The 21,998-nt window shown below is 39.5% G+C and overlaps 1 long non-coding RNA gene across 1 annotated transcript; it reads right to left on the bottom strand.

Annotated features, from left to right (window-relative positions):
* Positions 1–8,141: 8,141 nt before the first annotated feature.
* On the bottom strand, positions 8,142–15,824 carry LOC117280755 (uncharacterized). The gene is made up of 2 exons (XR_011414704.1): positions 15,240–15,824; positions 8,142–14,864 (listed from the first exon to the last, which is right to left on the bottom strand). It is a non-coding gene; the product is annotated as an uncharacterized lncRNA (long non-coding RNA).
* Positions 15,825–21,998: the final 6,174 nt, after the last annotated feature.

The raw sequence follows: 21,998 nt of genomic DNA, 5'->3' as shown, positions 1-21,998 counted from the left end.
TCCAATTCTATTTGTGAAGAAGAAAGATGCATTGACTACATGCAGTTGAACATGGTTACTGTCAATAACAAGTAACCATTACCGCGTATTGATGATTTATTTGATCAGCTTCAGGGTGCTAGAGTATTCTTGAAGAGTGACTTGAGATCAGGGTACCATCAGTTGAAGATTTGGGCTTCAGATGTTTTGAAGGCGACTTTCAGGACCCGCTATGGCCACTATGAGTTATTGGTGATATATTTTGGGCTGACCAATGCCCCAACAACTTTCATGCACTCGATGAACAATGTGTTTCAGCCGTACCTATATTCTTTCGTCATTGTCTTTATTGATGATATAATGGTGTATTCTCGCAGTTGAGAGGAGCATGAGCAACACTTGAGGACCGTGCTCCAAACTTTAAGGGGGAGGAAGTTATATGCTAAATTCTCCAAATGCGAGTTTTGGTTAGGCTTTGTGGCATTCTTGGGTGGTGTCCAGTGAAGGGATAAAGGTAGATCCGAAGAAGGTTGAGGCAATTCAAAGTTGGCCCCGGCCTTCTACCGCTACTAAGATTCGGAGTTTTCTAGGCTTGGCTGGGTATTATCGCCACTTTGTGGAGGGTTTTTCGTCCATTGCAACTCCTTTAACTAGATTGACTTAGAAAGGTGCCCCATCCAGGTGGTCTGACGAGTATGAGGAAATTGTTTAGAAGCTCAAGACTACCTTGACCACAAATCCAATTCTGGTTTTACATTGAATATCAGGTTTATATACAGTCTATTATGATGCTTCACAGGTTGACATTGGGTGTGAGTTGATGTAGGAGGTAAAGTGATTGCTTTTGCTTCGCGTCAATTGAAGCCCCATGAGAAGAACTACCCAGTGCACGATTTGGAGTTAACATCCATTATTCACGTGCTTAAGTGCCATGCTTCTTCTTTCTCTGAATCGGTTCCTAGTGTCAGTCAATCAAGATTCGCCATCAAGAGAGGGAACTCAGTCATTAGTCTAGCAACTCTGCCGCCCAGCAAGCAACTGAACTCGCTAATCATAGACTGAGACGGACACGAGCTCAAGATTTGGAGGCACTATCTTTACGGCGTGTCTTGTGAAGTGTTCACGGATCACAAGAGTCTTCAGCACTTATTCAAACAAAAAGAGTTAAACTTGAGGCAACATAAGTGGTTAAAGTACTAAAGGACTATGGTGGCTGACGCTTTGGGTAGGAAGGCTGAGAGCATGAGGAGTCTTGATTTCATCGCAACTGGGGGTAGACCGTTAGCTTTGGATGTTCAGGATATGGATAACAAGTTCATGAGATTGGATATTTCGGATCCTAGTAGGGTTTTTGCTTGCGTTGTATCACGGTTGTCTTTGTTTGAGCGCATCAAGGCATGTCAGTATGATGATCCCCCACTTGCTTGTCCTTAAGGACATGGTGTAATACGGTGATGCTAAGGAGGTGACTATTGGTAATGATGGAGTATTGAGGCTTTAGGGCCAGATTTGTGTGCCCAATGTGGATGGGTTGCGGGAGTTGATTCTTGAGGAGGCCCATAGTTCACGGTATTTCATTCATCTGGGCGTCGCAAAGATGTACTATGATTCGAAGCAGCACTACTAGTGGAGAAGGATGAAGAAAGATATTACTGAGTATATGGCACGGTGTTTGAACTGTCAGCAAGTTAAGTATGTGTATCAGAGGCCAGGCGGTTTGCTTCAGAGGCTAGATATTCCGGAGTGGAAGTGGGAGCGTATCACTATGGATTTTATGGTTGGGCTACTATGGACCTTGAGGAGATTTGACGTTATGTGCATCATTGTGGACAGACTAACCAAGTCTGTGCACTTCATTTCAGTTATGACTACCTACTCTTCAGAGTGGCTAGCTCAAATATATTTTAGAGTGATCGTTCACCTGCATGGTGTGCCAGTGTCTATTATATCAGATCGAGACACATAGTCCGAGAACACTATTCTGATCTTGAAGGACATGTTGCGAGCCTATGTCATTGATTTCGGGGGTCAGTGGGATCAGTTCCTACTGCTAGTAGAATTCGACTACAAGAACATCTACCAGTCGAGCATCTAGATGGCTCCATATGAGGCCTTCCTTATATGAGAGATAATGTCGATCTTCAGTTGGTTGGTTTGAGCCTGGAGAGGCTAGGTTGTTGGGAACTGATATGGTTCGTGATGCTTTAAAGAAGGAAGTTGATTCAGGAGCGGCTTCGCACATCGCAGTCCAGGCAGAAGAGTTATGTTGATAGAAGGGCTCGTGATGTAGAATTCATGGTGGGTGAGAAGGTTCTACTCAGAGTTTTGCCTATGAAGGGTGTGATGAGGTTTCAAGAAGAAGGGAAAGTTGAGCCCTCCGTATATTGGTCCTTTTGAGATTCTAGAGAAAGTTGGTGTGGTGGCCTACAGACTTACTTTTCCACCCAGATTGTCGAGAATTCACCCAGTGTTTCATGTCTTCATGCTCCAGAAGTACTATAGGGATCCGTCACATGTGTTAGATTTCAGCTCGTTGTAGTTGGACAAGGATTTGACTTATGTTGATGAGCCAGTAGCAATTTTGGATAGGTAGGTTTGAAAGTTGAGGTCGAAGAACATTACACCAATGAAGGTTCAGTGGAGTTGTCAACCGATCGAGGAGGTGACTTTGGAGACCGAGTATGATATGCTGAGCCGATATTCTCATCTTTTTTGCACTTCAGGTGTATGTCTCTATACTCGTTCGAGGGTGAATATTTGTTTAAGATGGGGAGAATGTAACGACCCGACCGGTCTTTTTGTTTATTTGAGCCTCATTTTCCCTTTTGAAGCTCCCTGTATGTTCATTTGTGTTCATTTGATGCTTGGTTCTTAGTTTGGAAGCTTAGGTTAGAAGAGTTGACCAATGTTCGACTTTTGTGAAAAGGATCCCAGAATTTTAATGGTTCCAATAAGTTCGTATGGTGATTTTGGACTTAGGCGTATGTCCGGAATTGAATTCGGAGGTTCCTAGGATGAATTGACTCTTTTTGCCAAAAGTTGGTTTGAAGATATAGAAATTTTTTTAAGTTTGACCATGGGTTGACTTTTGTTGATTTTTTGGGAAATGGGTAAATATTGCAACTTTATTATTTGAAATTGATTTCTCTTGCATCGTTTGATATTATTAAGTCATTTTCAGCTAGATTTGAGCTGAGCTGAGGTGAATTTTAAAGAAAAAATATTTTTAGAGTATTGATTGAGGCTATTTGAGGTAAGTATCTTGCCTAAACTTATGCGAGAGAATTACCTTAGGATTTTGTCTAATTTGCATTAACTTTGCTATGTGAAATGACGTGTACACGAGGTGACTAGTGTGTACACGGGCGTATGTATGGTTTATGACCAGATTAGACTTAGGCTATTAATATGCCTTGGAATTGGGGTTGTTTGCTATCGGAAACATGCTTTATTGTTGAATGGTTCCCGCACTCCTATGTTATTGTTATGATTCTTGTGCACCTTATTGTTGAGACGTAGGCTATATCTTGATGTGACTTTGATTATTGTTTTAGTGATATGTGGCACATGTGAACATATTGTACGTGTTGATTGATGTTGTGTGGAGTATAAGGGTGGCAAGATGCGCATTCGACGACATAAGGGATGTATTTAACTGTGATGTACATGCGGCGAGATAAGGTTTAGAACAAGGTTGATGTTGTGATATACTTGTTTTCTAAATGCTTCCGTCTTGTGTTTTATGAGATGTTGATTGATTTTGATATGCTATCTCATGCCCCACCCCTACTGATATTCTGTTGGCAAAGTTATCCCTGCTGTTCAGTTCGCATGCCTCGGAGTCACCCTCTTATTTCATTTTCTACTGCTTATGTATTCCAAACAATGATGTATTTTTTAGACTTCTTATGTATTCCATGTAGAACTTATGACTTAGTATTACCAGATTTTGGGATGATGACTGTTGTATTTCCGTTGGCTGTGTTATGGCAATTTCTCAGTTTTCATTTAATTTGAAGTTATTATATTCTGACTGAATTGTATGGGGTAGGCTTACCTAGGTTCTTGGAGATTAGGTGCCATCACGACCTTTATAGTGAGATTTTGGATCGTGACAGTAAGGCGCCATCACGACCCGATTGGTTGGGAGTTCGAGTCGTAACAGATCAAGGACAACTGTTATAAACTTGATCAAGGACAACTGTTATAAACTTGATTTGATGCCACAACGCGAATTATTTACAACTGCACTGTTATCACAATAGATTACAATGGACTCTTCTGAATTGAGTCAACACTATGAGTTCCGAAACAAAATATCGGAGCCAAACAACTTTAGTGGATGCACTATAACAAGCTGTGAACTAAGCATACATGGTCAATGACGGTACCGACTATGGTGTACTCATACTATGCTTTTGCATATCCTTTGTGCAGATCCAGGTACTTCAAATCGAGCTGGTCATTAAGCTAGAGCTGTTGGAGACTTCAAGATATCCCCGCTGTTCAGTTCGCAGGCCTCAGAGTCACCCTCTTATTTCATTTTCTACTGTTTATGTATTCCAAACAATGATGTATTTTTTAGACTTTTTATGTATTCCATGTAGAACTTATGACTTAGTATTACCAGATTTTGGGATGATGACTATTTTATTTCCGTTGGCTGTGTTATGGCCTCACTAGTTCTTAGAGACTAGGTCCTTTATAGTGAGATTTTGGATCGTGACAGTAAGGCGCCATCACGACCGGATTTGTTAGGAGTTCGAGTCGTGACAGATCAAGGACAACTGTTATAAACTTGATTTGATGCCACAACGCGAATTATTATTTTTAGAAAGAATACAACTGCACTGTTAACAATGGACTCTGAATTGACTACTATGAGTTCCGAAACAAAATATCGGAAGAGCCAAACAACTTTAGTGGATGCACTAACTATATAACAAGCTGTGAACTAAGCATACACGGTCAATGACGTAACCAACATCTGTTTACTGCTCTTCCGGGAAATGGCATCGGACTTATATTCATTTGTGCACCCGCCAAAGTTAGTATCTGAATAACCAGCTATTTTAAGACTATCAACCGTGTTGCGCCCTATTTTTACTCACGATTCAATATTATGGTAATTCCGAGGTTTATTAAAATTATGAAATCGTCGCCTAATATTTTAAGGTATATTAGGATCAACTTTTAACAGTCTTCTAAACCAGTGAGATACTACTAGGTAAGGGGTCAAAGTTATTTTGAGGGGAAGGTGTAAGATATCCCTACCTAAAGGTAGTTCCTCAAACTTAAGTCTAAAAATGGAGAAAAAATTGTTTATACCCTGATTATTATTAAAGTCTACATGCGTGAGCTACACTCATACTAAAAGTTATAAAGCTTGATTTTAGAAAAGCAAAAAATGGACATTCTTGACAATGGTTGTTTTTACAGAAAATGATTAGAAGAGTTGACAACTTTATTAGATGAAAATTAATGAGGAAAAAAGGGTAAGGATTGATCAAGTATAATGTAAAAGTTGGCTAGAGTCGTAAGTTCACAAATAATGACCATATTTGCTAAAAGGATTTGTTTGAAGAGATTAACTGAGTCATACCACTTAGGCTTCAAAAGACTTGTATCTTTTATCACAAAGCTGGGCTAAATCTTATACTTTGATAAAAATTGCACGGGACGCCCTATTTGGTCGCCCCCATTTAACATATATTCACTTTTTAATTTTTTTTTAATTTATACCCACTTTTAAAACAACTTCAGGCCTCCTTCGTTTTCTTCTTCTTCTTCTTCGAGTGACAATGATTTTATATGGTGGTTGTGAATATATTTTAATGTAGTTTATGGTATTTTTACAAAAAAAAATTGGTTGCAAATGTCAATATTACCTTTTACAAAAAAAATTGGTTTCTCTTCTTCTTTTCATAGTAAACATTGTACATAGTGAATAAGTGCTGGTGCAAACGTTCCATTGAATCTAGTGCTTAATGTGAGTGATCGATCTTTTATGACTCATAAAAAGTTGTTCTTCATTTCTTGCAAACTTGTAAGAACAGTACAGTGCCAATTTGAAATATAATACTGCTTTAAAGACTAGATAGATATCTGTTGATAGATATAATGTAAACATGCATATTCTTATCTTGCTCGCTTCTGGACATAGCAATATCAGAGAAACAACTGAAATTAGTTCCAGTTGCTGCAATTTAATTTTGTAAGAGCTCCTAAGAATGCTGAAGTTCAGCAAATATAAACAAAACTTCAGCTCCTAGAATGCTGAAGTTAAGCAAATACAAAACAAACTTCAGCTCCTAGCTCCTAGAATACACTTCAACTCCTAGAATGCTGAAGTTCAACAATTACAAAACAAAAAATTCAGCCAAAACATGATTCAGTTTTATTGTACTAAAGTTTGCGTGATTGACTTTGCAAGTCAGGCCAAACTTCAGGCAAAAATATCTGAAGTTTAGCTATTTTTGCTATTTCAGGCTCGTATGTCAAAAGTTACCCGAAATGTGGATACACTTGTAATTTCTTTTGCAAAGCGAATATAAAGTTAAAAGGTGACCCAAAAACTAGGTATAAATGCAAATCCCCTATACTTTGCCTTCGTGTTTCCTTTCAAAAGGGTGAGGTGAGCCCAATTTCAGTTTTTCTAAAAATGACCGATCATTCCTAAATGTTTGCCTTTTTTGTTTAAAGCCAGTTCTGCAAACACTTGCTGAGACAATTTTAGAAGAAATTTGGTAAAATAATTTATTGATGACAAACTAACATGTATTAGTAGTTACGGGTTTTATAAAAGATAGCACTAGTCTAAATGTGTTTTAGCTTCTATCCTACACAATTTATTGTCTTAAAGCTAACTTCCAACTAGTCATACTAACGAAAAGTATGATGGTAAATCAAACCCAGTTTAACACAAAATGAATATACAAAGTCAGTAAAGGACTTAAAGGGGGCTAGACTCTTCATTCTGGGCTGATGGTAAATCAAACCCATTAAAAAATAACGGGAGGCAGCACGACAGGCTCAGAAATAGGGGGAATTTGAAGCCGTACCCTATATTTGTGCCACCTTTTAACCTGAAACCTATTTTTTAAAATTATTGATTTGGTAATCATCTCACAAAAAATTCGTAATAATATGACAATTACACCCCTGACAAAAGATATAAAACGATCTCCTTCTCTCCTTTCAGCAACTTTATAAAAAGATCAGAAACTTGTGCAAATTCATCTTCAGAATCACACTTGCATGAAGTTGTTTCACCTTGAAGCTAAAACTTCATTTTAATGCATACTGAAATTATTTATCCTGCAGTCTACAGTTTTGCCATTAATTTTATCCGAAACTTCAGTCTAAAAATGCTGAAGTTATTTAGTTCATTTGCTAAAATTTCAGACTAAACATGTTAAAATTATTTAGTTCATTTGCTAAAACTTCAGACTAAACTAAACTTCAGGCTAAACATGCTTAAATTATTTAGTTCATTTGCTAAAACTTCAGACTAAACATGCTTAAGTTATTTAGTTCATTTGCTAAACTTCAGACTAAACATGCTTAAGTTTTTGTCTTGTAGTATGTAATTTTCTAATGAGTTTTTGCTAAGTTCATTTGCTAAAATTTCAGACAAAACATGCTGAAGTTATTTAGTTTATTTGCTAAAATTTCAAACTAAACATGCTGAAAGTTTTTAGTTCATTTGCTAAAATTTCAAACTAAACATGCTTAAGTTTTTGTCTTGCAGTATGTAATTTTCTAAAGAGTTTTTGCTAATGCATGCTGAAGTTATTTAGTTTATTTGCAAAAAAATTTCATACCAAAACATGCTAAATTTTTGTAACGCAGTCTACAGTTTTGTCCTGAATTTTATCCGAAACTTCAGTCTAAACAAGCTGAAGTTTTTTAGTTTATTTGTTAAAATTTCAGCTTAAACATGCTTAAATTTTTGTCCTGCAGTTTGTCAATAGTCTTTTATTAAAGAAGGGCAAAATTATCTTTTTAAAACGCTTTTAACAAAAAAGTGGGTACGGATGCAAACGGAAAAACAAAACGGGGAGCCCATGCAATTTTTCCAGAAACAGGAGCAGCAACAACCCAGTTTATTTGAACTGGGACAACGTTCAAAATGAGCTCTGCAGGCCCAGCAGGCGTTCGTGTAAAGGAAGAGATAACTTGATTTTATTTGATAAGAAAAGTAAAGACAGAAATACAATGACAAAGTAATGCATAATTGTAGCATCAGATAAACAAGGTAAGTTAAACCAAACAATTGTGAATAATTCCCCAAAGGTTAGCAAAGTAAGAACTACTGAATTTCTTAAACACATTACGCTTTCAAAGGATCTCCCTTAGACCTCGGACACTTCAGAGTTCACAAGGGTCTCAAGGACCCAGAGCAGTACTTGTGCCAAGGAAGGATATCCTTTGATGAGAATCAATCTTTATAATGAATATCAGTAGCCACTAACCCCTTTTCCTCCATGGGGGAGTTAAACACGAGATTTTCCTAACTAGTAGGTCTTTCAAACAAACTGTTACACAACAGGAACACCTATCACGGATTATAGAACTTCTAATTCTAGGTCTAAGGTTTACAAATCAATGTTTCAAATGCCTCAAACATAATACATACATAAGCATTTAGAATTTCTGGGAGGATATCTTGAAACCAAGGCAGGATTACTATGAGGACAACCGTGATTACACATATGAGATGCCAGCAAGCTCCAATCAACCAAGTAAGACATGCAAAACTCATTAAATCCTCTGTGCCCTAGTTTGGCAGGTAATAAACTTCTAGGTGAGTTTGTCAAACATGCAATCACATAACTTTACTAGCAATAAAGGTCATATTCGAACTTTTTTTACTCCAGAACATGTATAGTAAAACAATATCCTTATCAGTCATTCTCCAGGATCAAAGAAAACGAAGGGCGCATGCACATCTACTTATCTGTTCATAAAGACAAAATCATTTTTATAACTTATTAGTCCTTGATCATAACTAAGAATCACGTTAGAGGTAAAAGAGGTAAGGGTGACAGAATTCCTATAATGGGATATCCCATAGCTTATCACAGAAAAGCTTGTTTATGCTTGGTTTTCTAGCAGATGCAAATAGAGAAGACAGTCATGTATTCCATCATTTTAGAATCTAAGTGTTTAGTCAAGACAAAAGTTCTCCTTAAACCTATTCATTTATTAACTTCAAATCAGATTTATACTGTCAGTGATAGAACCTGTAGCCATAGTTTCTCGAAAAAGTTTATCCCTAACACAACTTCATATCAGTCATAAGCATACAAGAGATGACACTCTGCATTCATAGTTCAAAGAAGCAGGAAGGTAGGAACAAAGTTATTATCACCCTTCAAATTGGTTCAAGCAAAGACCCATAACATACCAACTTGGATACATGCTTCCCCTAATAATTTAAACAAATTTGACGATCATATATTGTACCTATTAATCTTGTCATACGCACATGCCTACTAGAACAATGTTTAAAACCTTAAGAGTTTTCAAGAACCTAATTTCAACAAGCAAGAATCAATTCACAACATGCTATTTTGTAAAGAATCAATAAGACATCCAATTTCCGAAGGCATGATATATACATAGGCATTTAAAGACAATGGCTAAGGTGACACAGCTGCGGGAGTAATACATAGAACTTGAGTAGTAGTACGAGAATAAGTAGTAGTTAAGTCAGTTATATAATTTGAGAACTAGCAGTTTAGTCCCTAGAGTATTTTCACTTTATCCCGGTTAGTCTTATATTTCTTTTACTTTAGTATTCATCTCAGTCACATTATATGTACTCCACTTTACCCATTTGAGGATTATGAATGAGAATACTTAGTTCCTTTCTCTTCTCTCTTAAATTGCTAGCTTAGATCTCATTATTTTCCTTGCAAGTTAACAGATTATATCAGTGGTATCAGAGCAATTTCATGCTCTGTGGGTCATCAACCATGACTGGTGAAATTGGAGAAGTGTTGAATCGGTTGGATCGAATGGCTATTGAAGTGGCGAATTTCAATGTCTGACAGAATCAACTGGAAGCAGTGAACGAACAGGCATGTCGGGAACTGAAGGAAGCTATTGCAGCTGCTTCGAGCTCCAGCAGGGGCAAAGAGCTGACAATAACTGAGCTAACTCGAGGGGAACTGTACTCACCCACCTAAGGGCCCTTGCATCTGGCATGTATTGATAATCAATCTCCCTTACAACAATCCAACTCAAACCCTAAGGCTAATCAAGCAATGGGTTCCCAGATTGTTAACTCCCAAACCCAGCTTCAGATCAAACTCACAACTATCAACCTCACCCTACTTCTGCTACACACCAAGCTTCCATGACCAGAACTCAGATGACTCCACCTATAGCACCCATTCCCTCACCACAATTTTCAGTTCAATTTCCCCAAAACCACATACCAATGTCAGGGACAATTAACCAGATTCCCAACTCTATGACTAACCCAATACCCATTCCTATGAACCAAAACCAGATGCTACCAACTATGAACACCCTACCCAATACTCAACCAGTGTACTCACCTTACTCAACTCACTACAACACCTACCCTAACTACCACCCCTCATACTCGATTTTGAGAAAAAATAGGATCGAGTTCCCTAGGTTCAACGACAAGGGATTTTAGGACTGGTGGTACCAGGTGTAGCAATGTTTTACAATGGATGAAGTTCCACACAATCAGAAGGTTACAGTTGCTTCCATGCACCTGATGACTTGGCATTGCAGTGGCACCAGACTTATATGAGGAGCAGGGTACCCCTTAACCTTCCAATTCCGAGTTAGGATGAGTATATTTGGGCATTGTCCGATAGGTTTGGCGCAGAATTTGATGATCCTATGAGTGAATTGGTTAAGTTGAAGCAAACGGGAGGGGTGGCAGAATTTCAAGAGTCATTTGATAGAGCTATGATTAGGCTCAATTTGGAACCTAGCTATGATATTAGTATATTCCTAGATGGGTTGAAGCTAGAACTGGGAGATGTTGTGAGGATATTGAAACCATATTCCCTGCCTCAAGCCTATCATTTGGCTCGGTTACAGGAGTCAATCTTTATTAAACAATCCAAAGCTTTGAGAACCTCCATTTTACAGTCATCTAACATCTTCAATAGAACCAATGCTTCATCACAACAACCCACCCATGCCAAACCTATAACGACACCTGTTAACTATTTACCAAAACATGTCTAGAATACAGTCCTTGATAGGACTAAGAGGAGGAGACTCACCCCTGCAGAATTGAGTGAGAAGAGAGCTAAGGGCTTGTGCTATGTCTGTGATGAAAAGTTTGAACTTGTTCATGTGTGTAAAGCCAAGGCTCAACTGTACTTGCTGGAGTTAGAGGAAGTGGAGACAATGGTGGAAACCGAGGAAGATTTGTTTAACATGGAAGAGGTTGCAGAGACGTGTGACATCTCAATCCATGCTCTTCATGGCACCACATGTTACAAGACATTAAGACTCCCTGGTTACTGTCTACATAGGACACTCAATATCCTTATTGATACAGGATCAACTCATAACTTCATTGACAAGGATTTGGTGACTAAAATGGGCTGGAAGGTGGATTCATGCGAATTACTTGATGCTAATTTAGCTGATGGAAACACAATGCCAATCTCAGGAGTGTGCAAGGGAATTGAGTGGTTGTTGCAAGGTTCTGTGTTTAGAGCAGACTTCTTATTGCTTTATTTGGGAACTTGTGATGTAGTGTTGGGGGTCCAGTGGTTAAGTGATTTGGGCGACATTTTGTTCAATTTTAAGAAATTGACTATGCAATTCGAATATGAAGGGAAGATGTTACACTTATAAGGTATTAGACCCAAACTACAGATGGTGGAGTCAGATGCCTTGCAGAAAATACAAAGGGAAGGTGCCCAACTATTTATGATTAAGGTTACAAGGAATGCACCCGAGGAGCACAAGGAGGGACATGAGCAGATTCAAGGCAATGAACCTGTTGAGATTCAGCAGGTGTTGCAGGAGTTTGAGGCAGTCTCCAGTGAACCAAAGGGGTTGCCCTCTTTCAGGGAACCTTTTGATCATCACATTCCACTCAAATAAGGGTCCAATCCAGTAAATGCAAGGCCCTACATGTATTCTCCAGTGCAAAAGGATGTTATTAAAAAAATGGTGCAGGAATTACAATCCTAGGGCTTAATACAACACAGTAGTAGTCCATTTGCTTCTCCAGTTATATTGGTAGGAAAGAAGGATGGCAGTTGGAGATTATGTGTGGATTATAGAGCTTTAAACCAGATTACAATTAAAGACAAGTACCCTATACCTATCATTGAGGAGCTGTTGGATGAATTGGGGGGTTCACGGTTCACAGGTGTATTCTAAGATTGATCTTGGATCAGTCTATCACCAAATTAGGATGGCACCCTCAGACATTCACAAGACAGCTTTTAGGACCCATTCAGGTCATTATGAGTATTTGGTGATGCCATTTGGCTTAACCAATGCTCCCTGTTGCTTTCAAGGCTTGATGAACCACATTTTTCAAGAGCATTTGAGGAAGTTTATCTTAGTGTTCTTTAATGATATACTGGTTTTTAGCGAGACTATGCAGGATCATATGGCTCACTTAAAAGAGACCTTTAGATTGTTGCTGCAGCACTATCTCTTTGCTAGGAAATCTAAATGTCATTTTGCTACAACAAGTGTGGAGTCTACGGGACATTATATCTCTGCCAAGGGGGTCTCTACTGACCCTAAGAAGATCCAGGCAGTATAAGTGTGGCCAACCCCTTCTACTGTCAAGCAATTACGAGGCTTCTTGGGGTTGGCTGGGTATTATAGGAGATTCATTAGGGGTTATGGGCAGATTAGCAAGCCGCTGACTGATCTGTTGAAGAGAGATAGTTTCAAGTGAACTGGGAAGGCAACTGCAGCGTTTCAGTCGTTGAAAAATGCTCTAACTACTGCATCAGTGTTAGCTCTGCCAGATTTTAGCTTGGTATTTACAGTCGAAACCGATGCGTGTGATGTGGGAATTGGAGTTGTGATTATGCAGAAGGGACAACCTATTGAATATCTAAGTAAAGGGTTATCTCAACAACACCAAGCTATGTCTGTGTATGACAAAGAGTTTCTAGCATTAGTAATGGCTGTCACAAGGTGGGGTTAGTATTTAACAGATAGACATTTCATTGTTAAAACTGACCAAAAGGCCTTAAAATTCCTACTTGAGCAAAAGTTGCACACAAGAGCACAATTGAAGTGGGTGACTAAACTTATGCAATATGACTTTGAAATTGAATATAAGAAGGGTAAGGAGAATAAAGTTGCAAATGCTCTGTCCAAAATTTATGCAGTGGAAATTGCTGCTCTCTCACTATCCACCTTGAGAACTGACCTACTACAGGCCATCATGAATAGCTGGATTACAAATCCAGAGTTACAAGAGTTAATGCATCAATTGGATAATCTCAAAGAAGAAGTGAAGGGGTATTCTCTCATTAATCAGCAATTGCGAAAGAATGAGAGAATGGTGGTTGGGTCTAGTGTAATGCTTAGGAAGGAGATACTTCAACTGTGGCATGACTCAGTTACTGGTGGTCATTCTGGAATCGACCATACTTACAGGAAGGTTGCTGCTCTGTTTTACTGGAGGGGGATGAAGGAAGAAGTGGAGAACTATGTTAAAAAATGCGATGTGTGCCAAAAAAGCAAGTATGACCACTCTGCATCTCCAGGCTTGTTGCAGCCACTACAAATTCTAGCACTGGCATGGAGTAGCATTAGCATGGATTTTATCGAGGGGTTGCCTAAGTATAATGGGAAAGAAGTCATTTGGGTGGTGGTGGATAGATTGACAAAGTATGCTTATTTTATAGCAGTTAAACATCCTTATTCTGCAATAGACATTGCCAAGTTGTTCATGGAAAATATCTTTAAGCTTCATGGAATGCCTGAAGATATTGTGAGTGGTAGGGACCCAATCTTCACGAGCAAATTGTGGCAGGAACTGTTTGCTACCCAAGGAGTGACCTTAAACACTTCTACTGCTTACCACCCACAGTCCGATGGTCAAACTGAGGTTATCAATAGGTTTTTGGAGACTTATTTATGATGCTACTGCTCTGACTCACCTGCAGATTGGGGGCATTATTTGATCTTTGCAGAATGGTGGTATAACACCACCTTTCACACATCCACTCAGACCACACCATATGAACCCTTGTATGGTCAGCCTCCACCTTTACACTTGCCTTATATGCAAGGAGATTCAGGGGTACCAGAAGTGGTTAGAAGCTTGATGACAAAGGAGCTCAAGTTGCAGCTACTTAAGTTCCATTTGTCCAGGTCTCAACAGAGGATGGTCGACCAAGCCAACAGAAAAAGATCAGACAAACAGTTTAAGGTTGGAGAGTGGGTGTATCTTAAGATTCAACCCTATAGGTAGATGACTTTATCTAGTAGACACTTCACCAAACTTTCTTCCAAGTATTATGGACCATACCAGATCCTTCAGAAGGTAGGCAATGTTGCCTACAAACTGTCCTTGCCTCCACAGTTGATGTTGCACCCCACCTTCCATGTATCCTTACTTAAACCCTGTTACAAGGTCCCTCAGAAAGTATCTCACCCCCCAGTTTTGGACTTGTCTAGCCCTTATTTTCCTTACCCTGCTAATGTGTTGGACAGAAGGATGGTTCAGAAGGGGAATAAGGCAATTGTTCAGCTTCTAATTCAATGGGATCAACTTTCAGAAGATCAAGCAACTTGGGAAAATGCTAGTATTTTGCGTGTCGGGTTTCCATCCTTTCTTCCTTGAGGACAATGAAGATTTTCAGGGGGGAGTACTGATATAAACTGCGTCAATTGCACAACTGCGGGAGTAGTACGAGAATAAGTAGTAGTTAAGTCGGTATACAATTTGAGAACTAGCAGTTTAGTCCCTAGAGTATTTTTACTTTGGCCCATTTAGTCTTATATTTCTTTTACTTTAGTCTCCATCTAAGTCACGTTATATGTACTGCACATTACCCATTTGAGGATTATGAATAAGAATACTTAGTTCCTTTCTCTTCTCTCTTAGATTGCTAACTTAGATCTCATTATTTTCCTTGCAAGTTAATAGATTATATCATAGCCATAGTTATGGCTTCATCTACCCGGTTGGGTTTTGAATTTCAAATAGTGGCAGTCTATGTGATAAAAAAGAGGAGAAAGATAGAAAGAAAGAGATTTGAGAGGAGTCTCACCTTTTAAGGGATTGATGTGAGGAGAAGGAGTCGTTGAGGGCTGTTCGCTCCCATTTTCGAAGCTCCATCTCGAATATGCTTTGGCTCACCAAATCTTGACTGTTTCTTTAACAAAACCAAAGGATCTTCTAGATCCTATGAAGGCCAAAGTAATTTGACCGGGATAAGTGATAGACCTCCGCATTTCTCCGCTACGCACTTGGCTACCCATCATTTACCGTGGGCACGATAACTGGTACACCAGAGGTGCGTCTTTCCCGGTCCTCTCGTACTAGGGAAAGGTCCAGAGATCTGATAGAGAAGAAAGAAAGGGGAAAATGTGGGGGTTTAGTGATGGGAGAGAGGGTGGTGAACCACCAGTTGCCGTTGGGGTTCATTGGGTAAAAATGGTGAGAGAAAAGGGAGTGAGATAGAATGAGGGCGGCGTATGAGAGGTGAGTGAGTGATTAAGGTTTGATCTTAAGGATAAATGGGGTTCGCTGGTTGAATGAATGAGGACTATTGAATCACTGTTGATCAACGGGTGAGACTATTTTGGGGAAGTTAATAAAATGGAAAATGCGAGAATAAATGATAACCGCTGGATCTGAGTGATCCAACGGCTGCGAATAAGCAGAGAAATGGGATAATTTTTAAAGGAAAAATGTGTGGATGAATTTTTGACCGTCCGATGCCAAGATTAATGGTCTGATTAGTTGTGCTTGTTTTGTGAGAGGCATGGAAAGTGTGTTTTCTTTGTGAGAGGAGTTACATGTGACGTGGTAGGTGGTGATTGGCGCATTAATAGTAGCGCGGATTGCTGAGATAGAAAAGGGGAGCTGGGCTAGGAGATTTCAGACTGGGTCAGGGGCTAATGGGCCAATTCTTTGGGCCTTTTGATGGGTATGAGGATGAAGAAATAGGATTGAATATATAGCCATGCCAATTAAAATCTAAAAATTGCAAGCATAGCCTATTACACTTTTAACCCATATTTTATTGTAATTAACTTAACTTAATATTTGCTTAATTGTAATAATTCAAAATAAAATATATTACTAATGACTTACTGTTTACTTGAATAGATGTTGAAGACTCTGGTGATCCGTATACACCTCATAAGATACACCATATAAGTGGTGCCTCCAAATCTTGAGCGCGTGTGCAATAGCTGCTAACTCCAAATCATCTACTGGGTAGTTCTTATCATGGGGCTTCAACTGGCATGACGCATAGGCAATCACTTTACCGTCCTGTATCAACACACACCCAATACCAACCCGTGAAGCATCATAATAGACTGTATATGAACCTGATCCCGGAGGCAAAACCAACATTGGAGCTGTAGTCAAGACAGTCTTGATCCTATGAAAGCTCTCCTCACACTCGTTTGAGCACTTAAATCGGGCACCCTTCTGAGTCAACGTAGTCAATGGGGCTACAATAGATGAATACCCATCCACAAAGTGGCAATAATACCCATCCAACACTAGGAAACCCCTAATATCCATAGCGGTAGAAGGTCTGGGCCAACTATGAACTGCCTCAATCTTCTTCTGATCCACTTTAATTCCCTCACTGGACACCACGTGGCCCAAGAATGCCACTGAATCTAACCAAAACTCGCACTTGAAAAACTTAGCATATAACTTCTTCTCCCTTAAAATCTGGAGCATAATCCTCAAGTGCTGCTCATGCTCCTCCCGACTGTGACAATACACCAATATATTATCAATAAACACAATATTGAAGGAATCCAGATAAGGCTGAAACACACTATTCATCAAGTGCATGAAAGCTGATGGGGCATTGGTCAGCCCAAAAGACATCACCAAGAACTCATAATGCCCATAACGGATCCTGAAGGCCGTCTTAGGAATGTATGAAGCCCCGATCTTTAATCGATGGTACCTTGATCTCAAATCAATCTTTGAGAAGGCCCTAGCACCCTGAAGCTGATCAAATAATCATCAATACGCGTCAATAGATACTTGCTCTTGATGGAAACCTTGTTTAATTGTCGGGAGTCAATACACATTCTCATAGAACCGTATTTCTTCTTCACAAATAGAACCGGAGCACCCTAAGGTGACACACTAGGCATGATGAAACCATTATTTAGAAATTTCTGCAACTGTTCTTTCAATTCATTCAACTCTACTGTAGCCATGCGATATGGTGGAATAGATATAGGCTGAGTGTGGTGCCAAATCATTATCAAAATCAATGTCCTTATTGGTTGGCATACCTGGTAGGTCTAGAGGGAAGACATCTGAATACTCCCTCACCATGGAGACTGAATCAACCGTGGGAGTATCAACATTCACATCTCTAATAAAGGCTAAGTTCGTCAAGCACCTCTTCTCAACCATCTGCCGAGTCTTTAGCAAAGACATCACCCTACTAGGAACTTGACCCAAGAAACTTCTCCATTCCAAACCAGGCAACTCCGACATAACCAACGTCATGGTCTTAGCATGACAATCAAGAATAGATAGTACAAAGATAGCCAATCCATACCCTAAATCACATCTAAATCCACCATATTAAGCAATACCGTATCAACCCTACTCTCGTAGCTCTCAATAGTGACCAAACAAGAATGATAGTCACGGTCTACCATAATACAATCCTCAATGGGTATAGACACATAAACATGAGTATCTAGAGAGTCACAAGACATATCCAAATATGAAGGAAAGTAGGATGACACACGGATCAAATAAAACTGATACATCTCTATGATAGAATGGAATAATACTTGTAATAACTGCATCTGATACAAATGCCTCAATTCTACCAGGGAAATCATAACAATGGGCTTGGTCTCCCCCTTTAGGACGACCTCTACCTGCCTGTCCTCCACCTCTAGCTGGCTGTGCAGGTAGAGTAGCAACTGGAGCGGGAACCATAACCCGAGTACCCTACTGAGGTCTACCCATCCAAAATTTAGGACAATATCTCACCCTGTGCCTAGTATCACCACACTAAAAACAACCTCTGTGCGGGCATGGCTGCTGGTACTGAGTCTACCTCGAATGACTAAAATGACCACTGTAGGAACCCCGTGCAGAAGGTTCACTTAAAGATGGTTTCTTGATATGAGTGCTCTAGAGTCTATGACTAGCTGGAGCACTGCAAGTAACCTGAAGTGCAGACTGAAATGGTCTATTGACAAAACCTCTACCATGACAGATCTGAGCCAAAGAGTAGAAACCACTAAATCTTCCAGAACCACGAGGCTTCTTTGACTCCCTATCCTCTCTCTTCTGACCGTGGATACGCTATAACCTCCTAGAAATATCCACAACCTAATGAAATACAGTCTCAGTCTCCAACTCCCATGCCATCCCAAATATGAGGCTAAAGACAAGTCCCTCAATAAATCTATGGATTCTCTCTCTCTCTCTCTCTCTCTCTCTCTCTCTCTCTCTCTCTCTCTCTCTCTCTCTCTCTATCTATCTCTCTATCTATCTATCTATCTATCTATCTATCTATCTATCTATCTATCTATCTATCTATCTATCTATCTATCTATCTATCTATCTATCTATCTATCTATCTATCTATCTATCTATCTATCTCTCTCTCTCTCTATCTGTGGAAACCAAGGAAGGTGCATGATGCGATAACTTTGTACACCCCATAGTATACTCGGACACAATCATGCTCCCCTGACGCAACTGCTCACACTCCCTGCGCAACTCGTCCCTGTAGGTCTGTGGAATAAACTCCCTTAAAAAAAAAACTGAGAACTGGGACCAAGTAAGTAGTGTTGCGCCAGCTAGTCTACTCACTTCACAAGTCTACCACCATTTATCTGTATGTCGACCTCGTCACCTGAAAAGTAGTAAGGTCGACCCTGCTCGACTCCACTAAACCCATAATACGCAGAATGCGGTGACAATGATCCAAAGAAACCCTGTGCATTCTCAAAAGCCCCTCCACTGAATTGGGGAGGGTGGAACTTCTAAAACCTCTCCAAACTCCTATGTCCCTCCGTCAACACAATTGGCCTTACCTGGGGTTGAACTGCAACTACTGGTTGCACTGACACAACACTCGGTGTCTAGTAAGCATGAGTTGACTGCTCTAGTGTACGGGCGGCGGGAGTCTGAGCTCCTCCCCCAACCTGTGAGGTAGATGGTGCCATCGAAATCAGCCCTGTTTGGGCCAAACTCCCAAACATACTCATGAAGTGTGCTGAGGTCTCCTGGAGCCCTGCTTTATCAATAGGATGCTCAGGTGCATGCTCAATATGCTCGGATTCCTGGTCCTCAACTAGAGCTACTGGAGTCTCCACATCTGTTGCTTTAGGAGGTGCTCTAGCTGTATCACGTTCCCTACCTTCACCTCTACCTCGTCTCTGACCTCTCACGGCTCTAATAGGGGGCACTGGTGTCTGCTTACCTGATCCAGCAGAATATGTCCTCACCATTTATGAGAGAATAGAAAAGTAAAGATTCAAGCATTGGAATAAACAAATCTGCAAAGTTAATGACCCAAAACCCATAGCCCATAGCCCTATAAAGATAAGTACAGACGTCTCTGTACCGATCCGCAAGATTCTACTAGACTTGCTCAAGACTCGTAGGACCTATGATTCTAGGGCTCTCATACCAACTTGTCATGACCCAAAACCCACCATAGGGGTCGTGATGGAACCTAATCTAGAATACTAGGTAAGCGTGTCACTTCACAACATTTAAATCAATGAATCATGATATAATAAGACAGAAATTAATATAAAATCAAAAATAGAGTTAATGCAAGCCAAAGTGGCAATACTCAAAACATCTCCTATAACTAGGTCGTATAGAATCATGAGCTCTAATTGAATACATACAGAATATTGAAAAAATACAATGTTGTTCGAACATAAAATTAGCAGTATCTATGTAAAAGATAAGATTCCAAGGGACTGTAACAACATGCAGCTCTACCTTGAATTCTCATGAACCAAGCATGCTCTCACTCGCGGGGTCTGCTGCCACCAACATCTGGATCTGCACAAAATTATGCAGAAGTATAGTACGAGTATACCACATTCGGTACCTAGTAAGTATCAAGGCTAACCTTAGTAAAGAATTGATGAGGTTCAAGTCCTGTGATATTCACTAGTCAAATAACATGTGCAATATATCAAAGACTGGGAACAAAATGTATAACCGAAGATAATAACAATCTCTTTAATACAAGTGATAGCAACTCAATGCAAGTAAAGGTTCAGCTTTAACAACATGTCATCAAATAGAAACACAACACATGGCACCTTGTGCCCGCATTTCTGGCACAATAATAATATCCACCCTTATCACTCCGTCCTGATACAATAACAATATTCCAGTGTATCGCTCTGCCCTGACACAATAACAATATTCCACCGTATCGCTCTTCCCTGACACAATAACAATATCCCACAGTATCGCTCCGCCCTGACATAATAACAATATCCCACCATATCGCTCCGTCCTAACACAATATCAATCATAATTGCATGATAAAAACCTCATGCCAACACCTAACAATTCTCTCTACATGTGCCACAATAATCACAAAAAAATATGCCAAAACTTCATCAAGGATATAAGTTCATAATTTATCAACAAGGTACACAAGGACATGAAAATAGTAAAATACGGATGTTGTTTAACATATAAAGCATTACTACAGATAAAACAATTATAATGGTCATGTTCATGTAGACATAAAGTGATTAAATTTGTTTCATATAAGATACATCCTAAAATTAAGGCATATTAATAGCTAAAGGTCTAATCCGGTCATAAGCCATACATAAAACTCGTATATACGCTCGTCACCACATGTACACGTCGCTTTTTACATAATTCGAATAAATAATTAAGGCCAAATCCTAAGAGGTATTCTCCCACATAAGGTTAGGCAATATACATACCTCAAACAAGCTAATTCAATACTCCAAAAATGCCTTTCCCTTAAAATTCACCTTCGCCCGCCTCAAATCTAACTAAATATTACTCAATAACATCAAACAATGCTAAAGGAATCAATTCCAAACAAAAAAGTCTCAATCTTTATCCAAATCTCGAAAAGTTAACAAAAGTTAACCCCAGGATCACACGGTCAAAACCTGAGTCGAGGGATAGATCCCGACTACCCATAACACCACGAGTTCAAATCGATTCGCAAATTTCAAATTTTTATTTTTCAAAATATAGTAAAAAATTTACAAAATTTCCTTTCAAATTCCATGATTTTGGTGTAAACATCCATAAGAAAACAAGATATACTATCAAAATTAAATAAAAATCACTTATCCTATAGCTATGTGTGAAAATCTCTTTTAAAAATCGCCCCTCACCAAGTCTAGGATACCAAATGTGATAAAATAAGTCTAAGTCCCGAAATACGCAGCTATTAACAAGTTGCAGATGTCGCATTTGTGGAGGTCATATTTGCAACCTCCATAAATGCGACCACAGTCATCGTAAATGCGAAACCAGCCTGCACATCACATGTTGCAAATGTGACCCGACTCTTCGCAATTCGAAGCTTGCTGCCCCTTCCAATGTCACAAATGCGACTATCACTTCGCATTTGGGAAGTCCCCCAGCTGCTAGCCAAACATCGCAAATACGACAAAATTTCTCGCAAATGCGGCCCTTCGCAGATGTGAGCAGATCATCACAAATGCGAGGTCTGCAACGGTAGTAAATCTGACGCTTCACCAAAACATCCAAAATCATTCCCAAACTCACCCGAGCCCCTCGAGCCCTACACCAAATTTTCACATAAATA

The sequence above is a fragment of the Nicotiana tomentosiformis genome, chromosome 3, assembly GCF_000390325.3.
Source record: "Nicotiana tomentosiformis chromosome 3, ASM39032v3, whole genome shotgun sequence".
In the NCBI taxonomy this organism is placed as follows: domain Eukaryota; kingdom Viridiplantae; phylum Streptophyta; class Magnoliopsida; order Solanales; family Solanaceae; genus Nicotiana; species Nicotiana tomentosiformis.
The sequence above is the reverse complement of the archived record's forward strand: the minus strand, read 5'-3'. Positions and strand labels throughout refer to the sequence as shown.